The sequence below is a fragment of the Eptesicus fuscus genome, chromosome 1 (assembly GCF_027574615.1).
Source record: "Eptesicus fuscus isolate TK198812 chromosome 1, DD_ASM_mEF_20220401, whole genome shotgun sequence".
NCBI classification, from domain to species: Eukaryota; Metazoa; Chordata; class Mammalia; order Chiroptera; family Vespertilionidae; genus Eptesicus; species Eptesicus fuscus.
The window spans coordinates 58,699,452-58,708,518 of NC_072473.1; the positions used below are offsets into that span (position 1 = coordinate 58,699,452).

The 9,067-nt window shown below is 36.4% G+C and overlaps 1 pseudogene; it reads left to right on the plus strand.

Moving 5' to 3' along the window:
* The first annotated feature begins 5,332 nt into the window (after nucleotides 1-5,332).
* LOC103302441 (presenilins-associated rhomboid-like protein, mitochondrial) lies at nucleotides 5,333-7,407 on the plus strand (annotated as a pseudogene).
* The last annotated feature ends 1,660 nt before the right edge of the window (nucleotides 7,408-9,067 follow it).

Below are 9,067 nucleotides of genomic sequence, written 5' to 3' on the forward strand. Positions count from 1 at the left end.
ATGCTCTCTCATGCTTTGCTGCAAAGGCTATTAAAAATCAAGCATAAAATTTACACTTTTATAAATCAACTTGGAATTCAATAAAGTAATGTAAAAATAAAGCAGTAATCAAAACTTGTTAAAGGACATGGGCTTTATCATACTGTATATTACTTTCATTTGAGTAGGGTATATAACCACTTAATATTTTATATTGCTATTTTTTTGTCATCTTTTACATGGTGTGGGTTAATACAATTAAAATTGAGAAAAAAAGTAAACCTGTCTGGTTTGGGCAAAGTGGAGGTAACAACATAAATGTTTTAATCTCCTCAAAAAGCCTGACAAATCAGTTGAGCTATTAGGATAACAAACAAAACCAAATAAATAAATAAAAAAGAAAATTATTTTGCACATGATCTTTCACAATACTAGTAAAATACCAGGAATTCTGTATTATGAGTTATAGTAGATTAATGACAGACACAAAACTGCAGAGATCAGATGAAGGACAGAAGGCAGTGGGAAAAAGAGAAAGGCAAATTCTGAAGATCTTAAGGAGCTTTAAATACCAGTTTTTACTGTAAGTTCTCTGGAAAAACTATGAATGTGGTGAAATAATCAGAAAGTGGACTGAGAACCAATGTGGGTTTTTTAAATTACTTTTACTGATTTCAGAGAGGAAGGGGGAGGAAGAGAGAGTAGAAACATCAATGATGAGAGGGAATCATTGATTGGCTGCCTCCTGCACATTGGACCGAGCCCACTACCCAGGCATGTGCCCTTGACTGGAATCAAACCTGGGACCCTTCAGTCCGCAGGCCAACACTCTATTCACTGAGCCAAACTGGCTAGGGCAAGAACCAATGTTAAAACTGCCTTACAAGTGCTAAAATATATAAATATTTAAATAGTTTACCATAATGTCACAAAAATATGTAATTAAATGTATTTGAAGAAGTTTAAAATCCTTTATTTTTTTGGAAATTTGTAAACACACTAATATGTCTTTTAGGCTTTAATAATTCAAGAAGAATTATCGTAATGACTAAGGTGACCACTAAATAAATAGCAAAAGACTAAATGATTAGGAAACTGATATAAAGAAAAAGTAGAAAATAAAAACATTGAAAAGAAATGAAACAAAGAAGGAGAAAAAGAGAATATAATACATGTAGGACCAACAGAAAATAAATAGTAAGATGGTAGATGTAAACTTAAATTTTAAGTAATTAAGATACATGAAAATAATGTAAAAACTCCAATTAAAGACAAAGAGCAGATCACCACATTAGGAAAAAAATCAACTATAGTAATGCACAGTCTAACAATGGGGATACCTTCTGATAAATGCATCTGTAGGTGATTTTCTCATTGTGCACTTACACAGACTTAGATGGTATAGCCTACTACACACCTAGGCTTTATGGTACAGCCTATTGTTCCTTCACTATAAGACTTACAGCATAGTACTCTACAAAACAACATGAGTTTAAGTAGCGCATAAAAGAAAATGATGCAATCAAGAGATGGAATAAGCATAAAATGTGCAAGGCTGCTGCTGCCATGACACAGAATATTGTTTTACAACAAACATATTTTTTATCAGTAGAAAAGAGTACATTCTAAAATATTGAAAAAATCATATTGAAACCATATCTACTGAGTAAATAAACTACATGCTTCCAAAATAAATAATATAAAACAAAATAATGACAAAAAGTATAGCATAAACTAGTTACATAGTGATTTATTATCATTATCAAGTATTATGTAGTGTACATAATTGTATGGGCTATGCTTTTTTATAGTAGCAGTGCAATAAGTTTGTTTACATTAGCATCAGCACAAACATGGGAGTAATGTATTACACTATGTCATTACCACGGCTACAATGTCACTAGGTGATAGTTTTTCAGTTCCATTATAATCTTATGAGATTACAGTAGCATTTGTAGCCCCCCCCCCTTTCTTTTTTTTTACCAAAACACCATTATGCAGGAGACGGCTGCACATAAGAAACTCATCTTAAATATAAGGACACAGGAATTTTGACAATAAAATAATGGAATATCATATATCCATGCAATAATTAATGAAAATAGAGTATTGTTATAACTTCAGTAAAAGTCCACTTTATAGCAAGTAACATTACTAGAGAAAGAGAAAAGACAGAAAGAGGGTCAGGCCACAAGAAGCTGTTTGTATACATCATGTGATATAGCTTTAAACTGTCTAAAATTGGATAAATGTACAATCATTATGGGAGGTTTCATTCTATTTCTAATATTATTAAACTACATTTTGCATATCATAGAATTAATCAATTTAAAATATGAATTTGAATATTTTAAAAATTTTACTGAGTTATAAAACCATCACATAAACCTGTTGTAGAATTTTTTTTCATTCACCCAATGAAATTTTTCATACCCATTTATAATTAATCCCTATTCTATTTCCAAACACAGGCAACCTCTAAGGCATTTTATGTTTCTATAAATTTTTGAACATCCTATATACTAAAAGCCTAATATGCTAAGTGTTTGGTCGTCCAGTCAGCTGTTCAAACAATCAAAGCATAATATGTTAATGATATGCTAAGGCCACTCAACTTAATTATGATGTTAACTGTGGGTTTTTCATAAATGTCCTGTATCAGGTTGAAGAGATTAACTTGCATCCAGAATTTAAGACTTTTAAATCTTAGACAGGGGTTTATATATTTCAATTTTTTCCTTCATTTATTGGGATGATCATGTGGTTTTGTCTTTTATTGCAATAATATTAAATTACCTAAATTGATTTAAACCTCATTTGGCCATAGTATATAAACTTTCCTTTATATCCTGCTGGATTGTTTTTATAATATTTCATTGAGGATTTTTTGCACCTATATTCATAAAGTATATTGGCCTATAGTTTTGTTTTATTCTTCAATTATGCGTTTATCTAATTTTGGCATCAGGCCTTATATAATAAGACGAATATAATTTTATCCTCTTCTATTTTCTCATAAATGTCATTTACTGTTTATTCTTTGAATGTTTGGTAGAATTATACAGTAATGCCACCTTATCCTGTATGATCAATGTTAATGACTTCTCTTTTATTCCTAATTTTGTTAATTAAGTCATCTCTCTCTTTGTACTTGGTAATTCTAGCCAAGGAATTGACAATTATGTTGATTTCAAAGAAACAACTTTTGGTTTTATTAATTTAAAAAAATAGTTTAAATTTAATTAATGTAATGAGTGCTAGTATGCCAAATGATTCTAAGATGTTTAGAATAATTATGCTATTTATTTTTTAGTATCCTGCTTGTATTATACATAATCTTTTACTAAGACCTTACTTTAGAGCAATTTTAGGTTCACCAAAATTTGAGGTGAAGATATAGAAATCCCCCAGATCCTTGAGCCCCACCAATGCATAGCCTTCCCTGTTATCAACATCCCTCAACAGAGTGGTCCTCTGTGCTCTGCCGATTCATCCCTCCCCCAACAAACCCTTGGAAAACACTGATATTTTACTCTCTTCATAATTTATCTTTTCCAGACTATCATATAGTTGGAATCATATAGTATAAAGCCTTTTCAAATTTACTTCTTTCACTTGGTACTGTACATGTAAGGTTTTTCCATGCCTTTGCATGGCTTGAAAGCTCACTTCTTTTGATAACTGAAAAATAATCCATTATCAGGTTATAACAGTTTTTCAATTCATTTACTGAAGAACATATTGGTTGCTTTTAAGTTTTGGCAATAGTGAATAAAACTGATATAAACATCTGTGCACACATTTTTGCATGGACATAAGTTTCAGCCCCTTTGGGAAAATATCAAGGAATGCAATTACTGGATTACATTAGAAGAGTATGTTTGACTTCATATGAAACCTCCAAACTCTTCCAAAGTCACTGTGCCACTTTGCATTTCCATCAGCAATGGATGAGAGTTTATGTTGCCCCACATTCTTACCAGCAATTGATGTTGACGGTGTTTGGGATTTTATCATTCTTATAGATGCATAGTGGTATTTCAAAGTTGTTTTTGTGGGGAACGGGCTGTAAGATGACACGGTCCTTGCACCTCTAGGGGCTAGCAAGGCTGGCACCCTACCCACACAGATTTCCCAGGCCTGTTTGGATGGCAACTAATCAGTATAACGAGAGCAGCCCCTGCCTACAGAGCTTTCCCAGGGTTTGTTTATATGACTGCTATCAGTAGGATAAGAGCGACTTTCATGGCTTACCAAGAAATATGTATCCAGCTAGTGAGATTTATTATAACAAGAAACCTGTCCTTCAACTTATCCCTCCAGTAGTGATTTTAGAGAAACAAAGAATGTTTTCCTTGTGATTCCCTGCTTAGTGTCTTATGTATAAAAAGCACTGTGTTACTAATAAAAGTTGCCAGAGCTTCTCGAGAGTTCTGGACCTCCTGACCCCGCTGTTGTTTCTCCTGCTTTTATTTCTCTTATTCTTTTATTTCTCAATTCCCACCTCCCTACCTCAGCCCGGTTCAATCGTCAGGCTGGACCTGACATGTTTTAATTTTTATTTTTCTGAAGACATGATCTGGAGAATCTTTTAAATCCTTATTTGCCATCTGTAAATCTTTAGTGTGGTGTCTGTTAAAGTCTTGGACCCATTTTTTAATCAGGTTGTTTCTTTTCTTACTATTGTGTTTTAAGATTTATATATATATATTTTGAATTCCAGTCTTCTATCAGATGCTTCTTTTGCTAATATTTACCCAATTCTGTGTATTATCTACTCATTATCTTGGCAATTAAAAAAAAAAACAACACAAGTTTTTAATGAAGTCCAGCTTATCAATTAGTTATTTATGGATTGTGCCTTTGTTGTATGTCAAACATACCCTAAATCATTTGGTTTTCTCCAACGTTAACTCCTAGGAGTTTTATAATTTCACATATTAGGTCTGTCATGCACTTTGAGTTAATTGTTGCAAGAGATGCAAAGCCTATCTTTAGAAATATTTTTTGGCAAGTGAATGTTTAGTTGTTACAGCACCATCTGTTGAAATGACTATCATTGCTTCATTGTATTGCCTTTAGTTCTTTGTCAAAGTTCAGGTGACTATTTTGTATGAGCCTATTTCTGGGCTCACTTTTCTGTTCCATTTTCTATTTGTCTATTCTTTCACTAATGTCACACTGTTTTTTATTACTTAGCTTTATAGTTAAGTCTTAAAGTCGGTGAGTGTTAGTCCTCCAACTTTGTTGTTTTACTTTAATATTATGTTGGCTGAGATTGGCTAGTTGGTCAATATCCACTAAGAAAGCTTGCTGTGGGGAAGATGGCGTAGTGAGGCTGGATGCAGAGAGGATGGTGCTGCTCTGGGGGGTGAGGGGGCTGGAGGGGTTCCACAGCTGCGAGGTGCTCCCTGTGCCCCTGGCCTGGCCACAACTGCACAGATGCTGGTTTAACTTTTTTACTCAGCAAAAATGTGGATTCTGAAAAGCACCCACGAAGGTTGAACCTGGAAAATCAGACACATGAACAAGTGGTGAAGTGCACGACCTTCACGGTGGGGTTCAGGATCTGAAGGAGGAGCCAATGCAAAAATTAAAATGCTATACAAGAAATATGAATTTAGAAGGCATTGGGGACCAGGTGGAGCCTCTGTCTTGAAGAGACATGCCCACTTCTGGCCTGGTCCACCTTTTATTTACTTGACTACACATTTTCCCTTTAGCAATGCATACATGCATATCAAAGGTAAAGTTTGGTAAACAGTAAAAGGATTATCAGGTTAAGGAATTGCCTTGAGCCACCACTATCTCAACACAACATTTGGTACTTAGCGTCAGCCCTGCTAATGCCCAAGGTCCATCGGCCTTCCGCATTCCTTGGTGCACTGACAGTATTGGCAAGGGGTGGCTTCCCACAGTGAAGCATACAAGAGAAGTGCTTTGATTCCTCCTGTAGAAGAAACAGTCTTTTAACCTTCTCCCTATCCTATAAGGACTCTTGTAATGTGTTGTTGTTTTTTTTTCAGTGGTGGAATAACCTAAGTGATGGCCAGCAGACTATTGATAGGTATCATAGCTGCAAATGTCTTTGTATTCTGCTTATGGAGAGTGCCTTCTTTACAGCGAGGAATGATCAGATAGTTCCCATCTAATCCAGCCTCAAAGGACCTTTGTTATCCAATGTTGCTGTCTACATTCAGTCATTTATCTTTGTTTCACATGTAGCAAATATGTATGTTTTGTGGCACTTCTCCTCCAGCATAGTGAACATACTGGGTCAAGAGCAGTTCATGGCAGTCAGTGTACTTGTCTGCAGGTGTTATTTTCAATTTTTTCAGTTATGTGTGTAAAGTTCCTACAGGAAGACATGGACCATCACCTGGAGCATCAGGAGCAATCATGAAGGTCCTTACAGATGTCTTCACTAAGATCCCAGAGGGGAGGCTCACCATTATCTTTCTTCCAATGTTCACGTTCACCACAGGAAATGCCCTAAAGGCCATTATTGTCAAGGATATAGTAGGAATGATCCTGGGATGGAAATGTTTTGATTCTGCAGCACATCTTGGGGAATCTGTCTTTGGAATCCTATCTAATAAAAGAGTAATATGCAAATTGACTGTCATCCAACACACAAGATGGCTGCCCCCATGTGGACACAAGATGGCTGCCACAAGATGGCCAGCAGGGGAGGGCAGTTGGGAGGGACCAGGCCTGCAGGGTAGGGCAGTGAGGGCAATCAGGCCATCAGGGGAGGGCAGTTAAGGGTGACCAGGCTGGCAGAGGAGGGAAGTTGGGGGCGACTGGGCCTACAGGGAAGGGCAGTTGGGGGGGACCCAGGCCTGCAGGGGAGAGCAGTTGGGGGGACAATACCAGCAGGGGAGAGCAGTTAGGGGTGATGAGGCTGGCAGGGGAGGTCAGTTAGGGGTGACCAGGTAGGCAGGGGAGGGCAGTTGGGGGGACCAGGCCTGCAGGGTAGGGCAGTTGGTGGGGACCAAGCCAGCAGGTGAGGGAAGTTAGGAGTGACCAGGCTGGAAGAGGAGGGCAGTTAGGGGTGACCAGGCTGGCAGGGGAGAACAGTTCAGGGCAATCAGGCTGGCAGGGGAGCAGTTAGACATAAATCAGGCTGGCAGGGCAGTGGTAAGGTGGTGATCAGGCTGGCAGGCAGAAGCAGTTAGGGTCAATCAGGAAGTCAGGCAGGTGAGCAGTTGGGAGCCAGCAGTCCTGGATTGTGTGAGGGATCCCAGATTGGAGAGGGCGCAGGCTGTGCTGAGGGACATATACCCCCGTGCACGAATTTCGTGCACCGGGCCTCTAGTATGGTATATTAGTTATGGTCATGAGCTCATTTGGAAGAACAGGGAGCCTCTAGTGAAAATTTGGCATTAAATGAGGACTGATGGCCCTAACAAAGGAGGGTGGCTCTAAATAAAACTGGGGTTGGACGACACTGGTGCATCTGGTCCTTGCTGCCTGAAAGCCTCAGGAACACATCAGCCCTGGAGTGACCACGTCTTCTCTCCTGCCTGGAAGACACCCAGCATCTGCTTTCCCAGAATTTTAAACTGTGCATGTCTTATTAGAAAGTGAACTATGACAAAGTTGTAAAAAGAAAGAAAGGAAGGAAGGAAGGAAGGGAGGGAGGAAGGAAGGAAAGAAGGAAGGAAGGAAGGAAGAAAGAAAAGAAGAAAGCTTGGTGGGATTTTATTTGAATTTGCATTAAAGCTATATATCAAGTTGGAAAGAATTGACATGTTGATAATATTGAGTCTTTCTATCTATGAATATGAAATATTTCTATATTTGTTTTTTAATTTTATTCACCAGAATTTTGTAGATTTTTTAATATAATCTTATACATATTTTGGTAAATTTATGCCTAGGTATTTGGTTTTTACATGGTAATGTAAATGGTACTATATTTTTAATAATAAAATCTACTTTTATATTGCTGGTAAATAGGAAAATGTTTGCTTTTTTATATTAATCTTGTATCCTGCAACATTACTATAATTGCTTGATTGTGAATTTTTTCTGAATTTAGACAAAATTATGTTGCTTTGATGTCTTTTTTCCCCAATCTGTATACCTTTTATTTTATTTTCTTATCTTTTCAATTAGCTAGTACTTCCAGTACAATGATGAATGGAACACTTAGATAAAACATCCTTGTCTTTTTCCTGATCTTAGTGGTAATGATTCAAATTTCTCATCAGTAAGTACATTATTTTCTGTATTTTTTATGAGTATTCTTAATCAAGTTGAGGAAGTTCATTTTTATTCCTAATATACTGAGAGTTTTTGCCATGAATGAGTGTTGGATTTTTTCAAATGCGTTTTCTGCATTGATTGATATAATCATATGATTTTATTTTCCTTTTTTAGCCTGTTGATGTGATGAATTCCACTAATTGATTTTTGAATTTTGACACAGCCTTGCAGACATGGAATAAAGCCTACTTGGTTGTGGTGAATAAATATTTTTATATTTTTGCAGTTAATGTATTAACATTTTATAGAGGAATTTTACATCTATGTTTATGAAAATTATTGGTATTTAGTTGTTTTTTTTATAATATATTTATCAGACTTTGTTATTAGTGCTGTCCTCATATAATGTATTAAGAAATATTCTCTCTGTTTCTATCTTCTGAAAGACATGAGAGGAAATTGACATAATTTCCTCCTTAAATGATTGGAAGAATTCACCAGTGGGCCTGGTGTTTTCTGCTTTGAAGGTTATTAATCACTGATTCAATTTCTTAAATAGATAGAGACCCATTATGATTATCTGTTTCTTCTTGTTTGAGTTTTTGCAAATTATGTTTTTCAAGGAATTGTATCATTTCATTGAGGTTATCGAATTTGTAGACAGGAGGAAATTAAAAATGGTGGTGGACTAATTCGAAGCTACAGCGACACTCTCCTAGGACCAAACTAGAAATAAAACCAAAATACAAAAGAAAAAAAAAACAAACAGCTGGAAAAATCAAATGAAGACTAGCTGGAGAGAACCATGATAACCAAGGACAGAAAGTGGAAACCACATAGAGACCAGTAGGAAGTGCGGAGGCATGAAAGGGCTGGC